The 16,208-nt window shown below is 48.1% G+C and overlaps 1 pseudogene; it reads right to left on the bottom strand.

Annotated features, from left to right (window-relative positions):
* Positions 1 to 2,453: 2,453 nt before the first annotated feature.
* LOC147726045 (uncharacterized) lies at positions 2,454 to 8,927 on the bottom strand (annotated as a pseudogene).
* Between the last annotated feature and the right edge of the window lie 7,281 nt (positions 8,928 to 16,208).

The following is a 16,208-nucleotide window of genomic DNA, read 5'->3' as shown; positions in this document are numbered from 1 at the left end:
CTCTGTGTTGATCTTGCACCAGTGTCTGCACATGGACTGTGCCCTTTACATGTGTATGGTATGTTTTCTGAATGATGAGAGGATGCATTGGGGCTTGGATCAGGGAGGATGTGAGGGATTGCCAAGGAAAATGTAGTTACCTTGGATGACAATGTGTGCCCGGGTGTGTTCCACCTTGTGAGTTGTGTTGATGACAACCTGGGTATATCTGATGTCGGGGATGTTGTCTAGGAGTGCGGTGAGGTTGAATAGGCTGAGTTTGTCAATGAGTCATACTGGTGTCAGAGCTGTACATAGTCCACGTATTGTAGGTTGTTGTGCGGTCTGTGATCCGCATTGTAGTTGGCAAATGTTGTGGCACATCAAGGATGTCTGTATGCAAGGGTACAACATGGAGTTGTCCTGTAGTTGACTTTGATACAGGAGTGGACATTTTCAGGACTGTGCAATCACTTGATCATAATGGCATTAGTCTGTTGGAGGCAGTTCCTGAAGATGATGGCAAGGCATCCCTCCATGGTGTTTGTGCCCGTATGTCTGCATGATCTTGTACAAGTTGTGGATTGCGTATGCAATGCCAGTTGCAGATGTGACCCAGGCAACGTAACTAGTGCCAGAGGCTGTAGTTGGCCTCACACATTTATATGCCATATCTGTGCGCAGGACATGTGTGTAGGAGGATGCAGCTCAGGCACCACTCTGCATTGCAGTACAGCTGGGTGTTCATAGCTGTAATTGTCAGCAGATGGGGTAAGGTGCTTCAGCAGTGTCAACATGAGACTGTTGCTTGGTATTTGCACGGTGTCCTGAGCAGACAGTTGTATTATCTCACAAGGTTGCATACATGGAGTGCTGCATTTGTAGTCGGGGTGGTTTTAACAACCAGGCTAACTTCAGCTGGTCTTGCTCATGTTGTGTATGTTCACTGATGTGCTTGAACTCTGCACAACAATGGTACCTATATACATAATCCACTATTCAGCTGTGGTCATGTGTAGGGTGAGCAGCTTGTAGCTGGAGCATGGACGTGTGTGGGTGCTGGATGGACAGGTAACTGCAGTGGCAAGTAAAAGTCAGTGTGAAAACAGAGAAAATACAGGGGATACACAACAGACAGGCCAAATTAGCCCTATCAGGAACAGCAGACACACACACCAAGGGCACAATACAGTGAACAAGGCACAGACACACCATGGTGCCACTGGAAAATGGCCTCATTGGCAATCTACATTGTACTAGTGCTACAGATTGTACCACAAGTGTATTGGGGCATTTCAATTGGGGAAAGATATTTCTTGTGTGTAGTAGCACAATTATCTGTTTGACAGGCCTGTACATAAGTACTTATTGTGGAAGTATGGTGGCTGACTCATTTTCACATAGCGATTTAGTGGATTTTCTAACAGACTCCAAGCTTGAAATTGGTCACGTTCTCACTTCTCCAAATGAAAGGTGTAACCGTGATCAAGGATCAGTGGTGTGGCGAGGCTTTGCCATTCGCTCAGATTCAAATATGTGTCAGGACATCTCTAATCTGACATGTCATGAAAGTCATCTTGCCATTGCTAATTCCGCAGCTAATTCTTTTCCGTCAGTGTGTCAACATACATCTGGCACACTGAGCCACATCAATGACAGACTTGAATCACATTAGAAAAGTGATAATCGATATGCTTCGGTGCCACAAGGCATTAAGGCATGAGGGCCACAGTCTTTGCAGCAGCACTGAAGTGTTTGTAGGACTTCATACATGAGACACATTTGAGTGTTGAGTGATGTTGTTGCAATCACTGGTGTGAAGCATGTCCCTATTCCTATGCTTAAGTTAATAGAATTGTCTGCTACTTATCTTACCTTAGGATGTGCCTTTGATGCCAGACACGTACTGATGTTTTGCTTTCATACATACATGTGGTATGTCAGATATTTCATCATCACATACATACACCTTGGACTGACCCACATTTATGGTAGCGTGCAAGCAGATCTGATTTTACCACTCACCCCCTCCTTGTACAAACTTGTAGTGTTAGTTATTCTAACTTATTACATCATTCGTTATGTTGCACATTAGCAGTGCTGTTGTACACACGTTACTAGTCACTTTATGAATGTTGCCAGTTGGACATTGCATGTTGTGGTTGCAAATTAATGTAAGTGACACAACTTAGCAAGTAGCAAGGTATGACAGGACTCTAATAATCAAGGGACACATACAGTAGGGTTGAGGATGTACATGCACAGTCCATACATAAACATGACATTTGTGACATGCATGAGTGAGTAGTTTTTTATTGTGTGATAAGGGAATGTCAACATCATACGAGGCCACAGATAATTTATTTTACATCCATTGCCTAGCAGTAATTTGTTTTTCGTCATTACTGGGGTACAATGTCAGTATTATGAGCACCAGACAGTGTTTATTTATTGTCCTGGTACAATATGGGATGCTAACGCATGGTTCTGCGGAGGACTGGACAATCTTCTGATTCTTCTTCATCAGATGTGTTTGTTGTCACAGCTGATGGTGTAATCAGTGGTGCAGTCGACACAGGAGGCATAGACACATCAGGGACTGCAGATGTTGATGGGATTGTACCTGCATCATGTTCCATGCCCATCAGGTACCGCATAAATGCACTCAGCATGACTTGGTGGTTTTCAAGCACAGCTGTCACATCCCGTTGGTAGTCAGCCAATTTTGTCAGGTATGCATCCTGTTTTGCATTCATTTCTTTGAGGGTGTCCTGAATTTCCCTCAGCCTGTTGGCCACTTCAAGGTTGGCACTTGTGTTAGGCATTTGTCTATGCCTCTACTGCATGACTTCTGAAATTTCATTCATGGTTTGAAACAAAGTACGTGGTGGTGCTTCGTTGGTGCTACCAGTTTCCGCACTGCCAGTATTTGATGTTAGGCAACGGAGCACTCCCTCTAGGGTGCCTGCCATGCTCTCGATCCCTTTACGCACCTCCTGTGCCAACTTACCCTGTACATCCACAAAAAGTTGTTCAAAGGAATTTAGCGTGTTCGGCGACTGGTGAGGCTCAGATGTTGTGGGAGGTGGCATAGGAGTGCTTCCATGTTGGGCAAGCGGAGATCCCACTGTGCTGCGTTGCCTTCTTGTGGGGGGAGAGGGAGTTTGTATTGATTGTAACAGGTCCTGGATGATTCCTGTGTCCAGACTTGTTACACTTTCACCGCCCTCATCATCGGATTCAAACATAGGTTCCTGCTTATGAGTAGGTGTACCATGCCCTGAAATAAAAAATAGATGTATGTTTATGATCATGTCTGACATATGGTGTACAGATGCACAATTTTGAGTCATCTACCCTTTTTGACTTTGATGTGTGTCAACATGTCAAAGTTCAAGCTACACATCATCACTCATGTTACCTAAAATGACATGGCATGAATCATTTGATGGATACAAAATGTTTGTCCAAAAACATGGCACATGGGCAGACAGTGCTTGCACACTTGCAACATTCTACTTGAGTGCATGTCCTGATGTCTGTTTTGTTGGTGTGTATTGGGGACACATTCCAGCACAGTAGCAAGTCCATGTGGCATTTTGCACTCTATATGTGTGCAACAGGTATCAGGCCACAATTACTGAGGATGTGGGGCATGGATTTCTTACCATCTCACATCATCCCACCTGTCATAGCCATCACGGCTGTGCTTTTTGTGTGTGGCCCATTTCCTGTGTCTTCATGCTAATTACATTATATTTGGATAATCCAGATTGCTCCTGGTATGTTGCTCAACCTACACCCAGCTCCCCCTGTGTGCCCCTGCTGCCGCTGCTGAGTACACACTGGCAGGTGTGCAGAACCACCATATTAGTGTCCCGTTAGTGGCCTCAGTGCAACTAGTTTTCACCCTGTTTGCACACCGTTTTGTTTTCAGTGCCACTGTTCCACCACCCCATGCACACTTGCTGCTCCCGCCTACCAGCTGCTCCTCCCTCCCACATCCCCATATGTGCCAAACTTTGCTCGACTGTGCTACTTGCGCACCAGAGGCACACCTTAAGCAGGACAGGCTGCAGCCATCTGCGCCTGGACCATGCCCAGCGCCAGGACCCCTTGTGGCCACTAACGCGACTACACCAGACTCCAGTACTACGCCTGTACCCTCCATGCACTCAATGCCGGCCAATACAACACTTGCTTCCAGGCCACCACAATAACATACACACGGGACCCTTCTCCTGCCGCACATGCAGCTTCACATGCAACTGAGCCACCAAACCCGCATGGAGTGGATCCAGCCACCTCTGATGCATTATCCACAACACCCACTCCACACGAACACAGCCCATGTGGCTCTGAGATCTGCTTGACACCTCCGCCCCAGATATGTGATTATTAAACGTGACCTGGTGGAACTACTCCTTTGCGACCAACATCACCATAGACATCCCAGACAGCTACAAGTTCAACCGCAGGGATTGCGCTGACTGATTTGGTGGATGGGTCACCGTCGACCACAAGTCTACCCTCAAGGTCGGCACCCATGCAGACAACACCATCAACACCTCCAACCACCTGCACATGAACATCCACACCGACACCCAACACCACCCTCAGGGAACCCTCGTGTACAGCACACCGACCCAGTGCTCAGTTCTGCAGCTCCTTCATGACCTCGCCAGCACCCAAGCACTCCCCTCCATGCACCACATCATCCTGTGGGACCTGACCTTACCCCTCAAGGACAACAACAATGACAACTCCACCATACTGATGAACAACCTCACCAGACCCGGCTGCAGACAACTCAGGACCAAATCCACGCCGCCAGCCACAAGCGGTACCCCGTCTTCTCAACAGGCATCCACGTCACCTCCAACCACACCACTGAACTGCACTCGACCGACCACCGCAGCATCAATTTTAGCTTCTATTAAGCAACCACATACCACCGCAGACAACCTGGTTCTCCGTCTTTGGACTGAGGTGGGTGCAGTCACCCTTATGGTATTATACCGTCCCCCCCACCCCATGCCTTCCTTCCCCTCTTCTTTTATCGAACAGCTGACCAATCTTGCCACTTCCTCCCCCCGTACTGTCATTTTTGGTGACTTCAACTACTGGTTCCAGCACGAGGACGCTGGTCCCCATGCCTTCGAACTGTTCGAGGCCTTCTCGAGCCTGAACATTACTCAATTAGTCAGGTCCGCCACCCACAGTGGCAGCCACATCCTTGACCACATTTGGGTCCACGGGGTCAAGGCCTCCTGTCCTCTCATAACACCCTTTGTGTGGTCTGACCACTTTCTGATTGACACCACATTCTCGGCTGTTGGCCAGATTAGGATCCCCTTGAGGGAGGGTGGCACCACCCGCAAGTGGAGAGCCGCCGATTCCTCTAAATTGCTATCTCACCTCTCTCTCACCCGTCCCCTGCTTCCCAACGATATAAGCACCAACGAGCTATACGGGCATATTTCTGACTGGCTTACGACAGCCAGCGATATTTTTGCCCCCCTTACTAAGTTCCCCCGATCCCGACACAGCAACTCCCACAAATAGTTTACCCCCCAACTGAAAACCCTTCATTTGGAACTTCGACGATTAGAGCGCAAGTGGAGGAGAGACTATTGCTTGTCTAGCAGAGACGTATATGTGGCCGCGCGCAATAAGTATAAATCAGCCATCTCCGCAGCCAAAAAAGTTTACGCCTCAGAAAGAATCTTATCGGCCCCCTGCAAGTCCAAAGAGATTTTTAAAGTCCTTAACGAATTCACCTCCGATCCCAGGACGCTCCCGACTCAGGCCCCCACACAGGAATCTTGCAATGCGCGAAGTACTTTTTTCATTCAGAAAATTGCTTTGATTAAGGACACCATCCCGGCCACCCCACCTGGCGCTGGTTTCGTCTCTCCCCCCCATAATGCCCTCTCTCTCACTCAGTTTCCTCCTTTAGATCCCACATCCTTGGCCACATTGGCCTCCCGTACTAAGGGGCCGATTATGATGGCGGACAGACCTGAGTCCGTCCGCCACCATAGAGTAGGAGGGACCGTCCGCAGGGGCTGCGGAGGTCCCTCCGTGCAGATTAGGATGTGACCGCCAGGGTGGCGGTCACATCCTCAATCTTTAACATTGCGGCGGGTGCAGCTGCAAGCTGCACCCGCCGCAATGTTAAAAAAGCATGCACAGCATTTGCGTGCACAAAGCGGCAGGCACCGCGCAGTGCCTGCTGCTTTGTGCACGCAAATGCAGGGGGGTACCATAGGTACCCCCCATGTGCACCCCCCACCCCTCCTTCACCTAGGGGGCCCGCAACGGGCCCCCGCAGTGAAGTTCCGTATGCTTTTCCACGGCGGAAAACCCGCCACGGAAAAGCATATTGTACTGCCCATCCTAATATGGTGGACGGTGTCTGGAAGACACCGTCACCATATTAAAGCTTTTCCGCCGCGGTTCTAAGCCGACCGCGGCGGAAAAGCTGCGGACGGAAACCAGGACCCACCAGCCATCCTAATGTGGCGGTGGGTCCTTGGTCAGTCCGCTGCGGTTTTTCCGCATCCTCGGGGCCGGCGGTGGCTTCCGCCGGCCCCGAGGATGCGGAAAAACCGCAATCCTAATGACCCCCTAAGTCTGGATCTCCAGACGATTGTTGTCCCCCTTCCATACTCCGCGACATCTGCCTTTCTTTACCCGACTGCATCCTTCCCCTGCTGAACTCCTCTCTTTCTTCCGGTACGGTGCCCAGCTCCTTCAAAGAGGCCGTTTTGGTGCCTCTACTGAAGAAGCCTGGTGCTGACCCCGCCGCCCCGGCGAACTACCGCCCTATCTCCCTCTTGCCCTTCTTCTCCAAAATTCTGGAAGCCCACGCCACCGCCTGTCTCTCACAGTTCATCGAGAGTTCCAACTTTCTCGAGTCCAACCAGGCCGGCTTCAGACCCGGCCACTCTACGGAGACTGTGATCTTGGCCGTGCTGGATGCCTTGAGAGACGGCGCTGACAAGGGTAGCCCCCAGGCCTTGGTGTTATTAGATCTGTCAGCCGCTTTCGACACGGTGGACCATAACATCCTTCTCCACCGTGTCGAGCAGGCTGGCATCCAGGGCCTGGCACTGGCATGGATCAAAGCCTTCCTGACCGGGAGGTTTCAGACCCTCAGCCTGGGCACTTTCAGAGCCCCTAGGGAGCACTCGCCCTGCGGGGTCCCCCAGGGCTCCTCTTTATCCCCCCTTCTCTTCAACCTCTATCTTCGACCCCTTCTCTTTTCTTTGAGGCAGTGGGACGTCACCGTTTTTAACTACGCGGACGACCAGCAACTCATCTTTCCTCTCAATTCCCCCTCTGCTATTCCTAATTTCCAGGCAGCTATGTCCCACATCCTCCAGTGGATGTGTCAAAACCAGCTCAAATTGAATCCCGGAAAGACGGAGCTCCTTCTTCCTGGCAGGAGCTCTACCCACTGGGGTCCGCACTTTTGGCCAGCAGAACTCGGCCCCCCTCCCACCCCCGTGGCCTCGGTGAAGAGTCTCGGGTCACTATTGACTCCGGCCTTTCTCTCGGGCCCCAAGTGGGGACGGTGGTCTCCTCCTGCATGTTCCAACTGCGCAGGATCAGGAAGGTGGCTTATCTCCTCACTCCTGAAGCCCTTCTGCAAGTTATCATGGCCCTCGTCCTCTCCCGCTTGGATTTTTCAAACTCTATTTACCACGGTCTGCCTAAAACATCTCTCTCCAGACTGCAATCTGTTCAAAATCAAGCGGCAAGATTGGCCCTTGGGATTCTGAAATGGCAATCCGTCAAACCCCTTCTCTTTAAACTGCACTGGCTCCCTGTCATCTCGAGGGCAGCCTTTAAGATCGGCTGCCTCACCTTTAAATCTCTATCTGGCTCCTGTCCCGTTTTTCTGAAATCCCTCATCAGGCTCTACTGCCCATCACGTACCCTGAGAACTTCTCACCTTCACCTCTTGTCCATCCCCCCTATCAAACTTTGCAGATCTGGAGGCCGGAGATTTGCATTCCTGGCCCCTAAACTCTGGAACTCCTTCCCCCTCTCTCTCAAAACCTCTAATTCTCTCATTCTCTTCCGCAAATCCCTAAAAACATGGCTTTTCCCTCAATCCAGCTAAGTCCCTCTGTTCCCTCTGCATCCAACCAGCGCCAGGAAACCCACGGTGTCAGTGCGCTTTACAAGCACCCCTTACAATACAATACAATACAATACAATACAACTGCTGCCTCACCAATGCTGGGTAAAAGTAAACGTAGACCAGCTGGTCACACCCCTCGGCCACAGCCCGAACTACAACCCCACCAACCCAGTTGCCAGTGCCCACCACTCTGACAGTGTATGTAGGACTGCACCAACCCCTTTGCCCCACTCACGTTACCCTCCAACAGCCACACCTGCAACAGAGCCACCCGGTTCACCGACTACCTCCAGACCTACCAACGCACATGCCGGAAGATGGAGTGAACATGGCTCCATGGACACACACTGCACAACCACACAGTTCACAAGGACCCCACGTGTATACATCACCACCTCAACAGATTGGCAAAGAGCTCCTCCTTCCAAGCCTGTCTGGATACCAATGCACACGACAGCAATGAGGTATTCTGCATTGTTATTGAACAGAGAAACTCATGCGCAAACGTTATCAACATGCCTCCCTCACAAGAAGTGTGGGACTCACTGTCCACCTTCTCACAGTGCACATTTGGTGACATCGATGACAGCTTCACCACCACAACCACCCCAACTATGCCAGACTCCACCTCCCCGGCGAGGACCACCAGCGTCAACCGCAGCACCTCATGGTACTGCGTCGACAAGGACCCAACCGACAGGGTCATGAACTCTATACACTCTGGATCACCAGCAGTACCATCACCACACCACTTATTGTACAAAGCAGAGGACGCAATCATATCACAACTACTCATGTTCAGCTACATCTTCTTCAATGCAGCAACATTCCATGACATATGGAAGCACGCCAAAAGCAATGCCCTCCTCAAGAGGCACAAGGCACACCCCAATGCCCTCGAGGACTCACGGCCCATCTCCCTGCTCACGTTCCCAACGAAGGTCATCTAGGTAACCATCAACATGTAATTGGGCCGCGAGCTGGTAGACCCAAACATGTTTGACCCGTCCCAGTCCGGATTCATACGTACATACAGCAGCAAGACAGTCCACATGTCCGGCACAGACAACATCATGCAGCAACTAGCCAGCACCAAGACAGCTGCCCTCTTCCTCCTGGACCAGTCAACCACCTTTGACACGGTATGCCATCACACTCTGAAGACACACCTCCGAGAATCATGATTCCAATTGAAGGCCCTAGACTGGACAACGTCCTTACTCTCCGGCAGAACCCAGAGCGTCCAGAGTGTCCGAAACCCATCCATCAAATCGGACGCCATCAACATCATCTGCGGCGTACCCCAGGGTTCATCCCTCAGCCCAACACTGTTCAACATGTACATGTCCCCCTCGTACACGTGGGCCGCCATCACAGCCTCTACATCATCTCCTACACCAACAACACCCAGGTCATCCTCTCCATCACCAGGGACCCACACACACCCTGAACAAACCTCCACGAGGGAATGAAGTCCCTCACCAACTGGATGAGGAGCAGCAGTCTGAAACTGTACTTGGACATGACACAGGTCCTCATCCTCGGACCCACACCCTGAGCCTGGGACGACTCCTGTCGGGCAACCACACTGGGAACAGCAACAACACCCACTGACCATGCACGCAACTTACAAAACATCCAGTACTCCTCCCTCTCCATGTCTGAGCAGGTCGACGCCATCTACTCCTCATGCTACAACTGCCTCCGCATGCTATGCAGGATCCACAAGTGAATCCCCACCCCAGACAAAAATAACTGTGACGCAGGCCCTGAGCACCAGCAGACTGGACTACCACAACGCACTGTACGCAGGATTCCCAGACAAACACCTACAACTACTGCAACGCATCCAATACACTTACGGCTCATTGATTGTCAACGTCCCCCACCGCAGCAACATCATTCCCCAAATGTGAGACCTATACTGGTTCCCCATCAGCAAGTGGATCAGCTTCAAGCTCCAGACCCAGACACACAATGCACTCCAGTAGGCCGGACCAGCCTACCTGTGCAGCAGACTCAGCTTCTACAACCCCACACGCCAGGTCTGCTCCACCAGCCTCCCCCTCACCACTGTCCACTGCATCCTATGACCAACCTCCAGCAGCAGTTCCTTGTCCTACCTCGCCGCCAAGACCTTGCAAACCCTCCCGGCCCATATACGGCAGACCCAGGACCTACTCCCATTCAGAAGACTCAACAACCCAAATGGTTGTTTCATTCTCGCTAGAAAGTGTCAAACTTAAAAACCTCCATGACTGTCTCGAAGGAGTCCATGAGTGGATGTGTGACTCAAGGCTGACACTAAATGGCTCTAAAACCGAGCTCATGCTACTGGGACACCAAACATCACCCCTCCCTAGAGCTATGTGGCCATCATGCCTGGGTACCCTTCTGCAACCCAAGACTGAGCTCAAAAGTCTGGGTTTCTGGTTGGAACAGGACCGCTCTTTTAAAACTCAGGCCAAAAAAACAGCTGGTACTTGTGTGGGCCTACTCCGTTCGGCCAGGAAGATTCTCCCTCTTCTCCCAGCACAATCTCAAAAACTACTCATCCAAGGTCTTATCTCATCTAGGTTAGACTACGGCAATGTCCTCTTCCTGTCAGCCCCTGAATCAACCATGAACATTCTTCAGAGAACCCAAAATGCTGCTGCAAGGCTCCTGACAGGCACTCCCCGAAGAGCATCAGCCAAACCTGCCTTGAGGGCACTCCACTGGCTGCCGATCCGTGAAAGGGTCAAATTCAAGGCCCTATGCACAACCCACAAAGCTCTACAAGACCAAGGCCCCCGTTGCTCAAAAACATGCTCTTCCCATACAAACCTAATAGGTCCCTGCGCTCCTCCCAAGGTAACTTGGCCACGGTACATAGAATCAAGAAGGCCCGAACTGGAGGGCGTTGATTCTCGGTTGCAGCTGCAACATCATGGAACGCCCTACCAACCCATCTGCGCGTCGAACTTAACTATATGAAATTCCGCAAGCTACTTAAAACTCACCTCTTCCCGCAATAACCCCTGCACCCCCTCTCTACCTCCGCTCCCCCCCTCAGTTGTTATTGCAATCCTAGCGCTGGGACGCCCCCGGGCAGCCATGCGCTTTAGAAATCCCCTTTTCATTTAATTTCATTTCATCAAGACCTATCTCTTTGAGCGTTAGCGGCAGCCCCTTCCCATCAGAGTGGTAGATCCAACATGTGTTTTTACATGCTGAAGGAGTTGTTCCAAGGACACAGACTTCTGTATTCTCTGATTTTGATTTCATGCAGCTGTGGTTCATGCAGACTGTGACGTACTGCATTCCTCATTGTATTTCAAGTGTTTGGTTGGTGTAGTCTTAGGTGTGAGAGAGTATGAGCTGTCTGTCATCAGCAATGGATACAATGTTGAGGCTGTGTTTGGTTTCAAATGGTGCTGAGGCAGCCCTGTTGATGTTGACAAGGGTCAGACACATAGATGGTCCCTCTTACATTCAGCATTGGAATAACGTGATTTTAAAGGCAAAGGTTATCAGTCTGATCCTTGGACCTCTTGCTGGGATGATTGACCCAGTTAAGCGTTGTTCCTTTGAATCCTGCTTCATGTAGTGTAGCAAATCTGTGTGGTGTTAGTCTGTGTCAGAGCACACTCACAGCTCCTGGTCCCGGAGGGTGCAGATGTCACCTGTGGCTGTGAATAGGGTGATCTTGGTGCTGTTGTTGATGTAATGAGGACAGGGCTATAGTGATCCCACAGGTGGCTGTATCTCATGTTGGAGGGGGTGCATCGAGCTGTGACTGGTGTCCCGGTGGGTATGGTAGTATGGCTGTTGTGTTGGGAGAGGTTTGCGTGGTGCTGCCGGTGGCATCTCATGTGCACGGCAAAGTTGTTGTAGTGACATTTTTTTGTTCATGGTGAACTTTGTTGGACACTTATTACAGGTCTATAGTGCCAGGGTGATGTCTGTAGTGCCAGGGTGATGTCTGTAGCTTTGCAGCATAGGTTGTTGTATTCATGCAGGACCTTGACGAGTTAGCAGGACTTTCCATTATGTTGGATTATTTATTTGTGGTACTCCCTCATTGGGGCCATGTATGTGTTTTACATTTCAGGTGTCTTAGTGTTTATACAGTTCTTACCAAGGTATCTGCTGGTGCCTCTTGCTTCTTAGAGATCAGTGCTCTACCATGCCGTGTCCCTGTAGTGCTGTTTGTTAGGCTTGTAGAGGGTGGAGGTCTGGTATGCGCAGTTGTGTATCCAGGTGTGACTTTCACTTGCAGTAACGCTGGTGTTGGCTGTGTTTGAGACCAGGGTGGTGGTTGAGGTTTGTCAGAAGTGTAGGCATGTGAAATGTCTGCGGGTCATGTTTGCAAAGGCCTGTTGTCATTCTCCAATGTTTTCCACGTATGAGTGCATGGAGGCTGGCTGAGCTGCATCAGTGAATGACTGTATATCAGTTGCTGCTGGAAATGATTGCATTTGGGACCCAGATGTGCGCATTCAGACTTCCCATAGGCGTGCCTTCAGCACACCATGTACATGCGTCTGCTGTGCGCTTGCACAGCGGCTGACATTGAGTAGGCTACTTGCGAGGTACAATATTCAGTGATGACGGAACACATGAAGACAGGGGTGGGGGCCTTAGTGGTAGTTCATAGACCATATGTGGAGTGTGGGCTCAGATGAGAGCACTGAACTGACTTATTATGGAGACACAAGGGATGAGTGACTGATGTAATCATGCTATGTGTCATCATGGCATGGGAGGGTGGGTAGGGGACATCTTAGATGAGGTGGGTCATGTGCATATTGGCAAGATGACTCAGGTACCACCCATGATGACCAGAGCAGTTATATCCACTTCCATGTTTGGTATGCAGGCTGCATTTCAGCCTCCATGGAAAACATGGCCGACACTCCAGCATGTATTATCCCATTTCCAATTACAAGTCACACCAGCACTTCACAGCGTTGTGATTGACTCAGAGTAGTGAGCCTGGCTGGCTAATTCCTTTAGCGTGACACAAAGGCAGAGTTGCATAGGCTCAAGAGGGTGCACAGACATAATATCGACTCAAAAATATCGACTGGAACTAATATCGACTTTTAAATATAGACTGGACAAAATATCGACAGGACAGAATATAGATGACCAAAATATCGTTTTTAAGGTAAGTGATATAATATCGACTGTAAAAAATATAGATAGTAAAAAATATTGAATTTTTAATAATATCTAATTTTTTATAGAGTATTTTTATGGTATAATATGTGTGAAAAGTGTGTATTTATGTTATAATTAATTTTTATTAATGATTTTTGTTTTTTTAATCATTGCGTAATTTAATTCTGTAGCGGGTTGTGGGTTTATAGGGGAATAGGGTGGGAAGTATTTTAATAATAATTAATTAAATATGTAAATTTATTTATTGATAGTAAATTTAAATTAATACTTAATTCATTTATAATAGTTAATTAATTAAATTTAAATTGGTAATTAATTTTAATTAATTGATTAATTGGTAGTTATGTAAATTTTACTAAATTATTTTTGTAGCGGGTTGTGAGTTTATAGGGGAATTGGGTGGGAAGTGATTAAATTATAAATAATTAATTAATTACATTTATTTATCTTTATTTAATTTCAAATAATTGTAAAAAACTTTTTCATTATTAAATAATTAATAGTAAATAACTTTATTAATTAGTATTAATAGGTGATCAATAGAAATAATCTATACTACTATTATAAAGAGAGAACTTGCACCTTTTGGCCAGGTAAACTCGGGAACCACAGCACCAATCACAACACCCAATACAGCGTTGGAAAGGGCAGTTGCAGCAGAAGGACATAGGCTATGCAGACGCCCACCATATACATTTAAAATGTGAAAGAACCGTGCCAGCAAAGTAGTCCCGTGTGGGCGTGTCTGCATTGTGCTGTGGGTGTGTGCTGGGGGCATGACAATTGCTGGGGGCATTCCGTCACGAGTGTTGTTTTTTCTTCCCAGGTTCTATACATTCCTGCTCCCTTTAAAAAGTAATTCAGTGGTGGTCCCATTCTCTTAGAACGACCCCAAGGACAGTTATGGGCAAAAATACAACAAAAAGGCCCTGCAAAGCATTATGGGATAAGCCTAGCATCATTTTTAGCATTCATGAAAGGGTTTCAATGTTTTTGAATTTTACTCATCAGGGACATCTTGGGACGACGAGGTGAACTGCAGCTTGATGTATAATATTTTAAATGCGATTGCATTTGCCTCATCAGGGACATCTAGGGACGGCGAGGTGAACTGCAGCTTGATATATAATATTTTAAATGCTATTGCATTTGCATCATCAGGGACATCTAGGGACATGAGGTGAACTGCAGCTTGATGTGTAATATTTTAAATGCTATTGCATTTGCTTCATCAGGGACATCTAGGAACCATGAGGTGAACTGCAGCTTGATGTATAATATTTTAAATGCTTTTGCATTTGCCTTTTGGGGACAACTGGGGAGAACGAGGTGAACTGCAGCTCTTTGTAGAATTATTTGGATACTATAATATTCACTTCCCACTGCTAATCTCGTCCCATAATGGTTTGCAGGGGCTTGATCTCAAAATCATCACCTCTCTCACTGCTTGCTGGAAGCTAATTTCACTTTTGTGAAATGACTATATGCATTTTAGCATGTAGAAATACTTGTTATTTTACCTTGAATATTTGAGGTTTCTGTTTTAATAATTGGAAATCGGACGGAACAAAATATTGCGGATTTATTGTACCAAGTTCGCGCCTATTCCGCCCACCCCTACTTTAAATGCCCCTGCACCCCATAATCATAACCCACCTGTACTCTATAAAATACCCCAACACCCTTAAACACTAACCCATCTTAACCCTATAAATATACCCTGTACCCCAAAACCCAAACTTATCCCTAAACCCTAAAAATACCCCTGTACCCCAAAACCAAAACCTAGCCCTGAACCCTATAAATACCCCTGTACTTCAAACCCCAAACATACCCCTGAACTCTAAAAATACCCCTGTACCCCAAAAACCGAAACCTACTCCTGAACCCTAAAATATCCCGGTACCCCAAAACCCAAACCTAGCCCATAACCCTTAAAATACCCCTGTACCCCAAAACCCCAACCTACCCCTGAACCCTAAAAATACCCCTGTACCCCAAAACCCAAACCTAGCCCAGAACCTTAAAATACCCCTGTATCCCAAAACCCAAACCTAGCCCTGAACCCTAAAAATACCCCTGTACCCCAAAACCCAAACCTAGCCCTGAACCCTTAAAATACCCCTGTACCCCAAAACCCAAACCTACCCCTGAACCCTAAAAATACCCCTATACCCCAAAACCCAAACCTAGCCCTGAACCCTAAAAATACCCCTGTACCACATAACCCAAAACTATATCTGAACCATTAAAATACCCAAACACCCCAAAACATATACCTCAGTACCCCAAAACATATACCCCTATACCCATACTTACCTTATCCCCCAAAAATTTTAAAACATGCTTTTACCATTCATGCATTTACAACGAATTTTGTTGTAAATGTATGCGTGGTAAAAGCATATAAAATGTAATGCCATGCGTTATAATGGCATTGCAGAGTCATGGTACTTTCGTAATGAAAGTATGCAGAGTGATGGTATGCGGAAAGAAATTTGCGGAATAATGGGTGTTTACCCTCCCCCGTAAGTACATTGGTGGCACGGCGGCCCACATCTCCAGCAATATACTCATATTTTTTCACCACCAATTGGAAAAATGCAGGTCTCTCTCATTGATGCCCAGCACCGACATACACTTTTAGACACACCTCCCACCACAAGTTCTAGAATTGCGAACTTTAGAGATGGGGAGCTACGTTAGAATCTCAGCATCAGCTCAACATCCTGTGATTCCAGGCAAATCGCTTTGTCTCCCCGTGCCTACCACAAATCAATGTGTTCTTCTGTAATGAAAATTGTGCTCATACTATGTTGTCGAGTTCGCGCTATATAATATTGCAAGGAAAATAAAGCAGGGAAACTCGAGTTCACACACTACTGAACGCGCACTCTTAAGTGCATCAGCA

The sequence above is a fragment of the Lissotriton vulgaris genome, chromosome 3_1 (genome assembly GCF_964263255.1).
Source record: "Lissotriton vulgaris chromosome 3_1, aLisVul1.2, whole genome shotgun sequence".
Classification (NCBI taxonomy): Eukaryota; Metazoa; Chordata; class Amphibia; order Caudata; family Salamandridae; genus Lissotriton; species Lissotriton vulgaris.
Note: the sequence above shows the minus strand (reverse complement) of the source record. Positions and strands in the feature narration are given on the sequence as shown.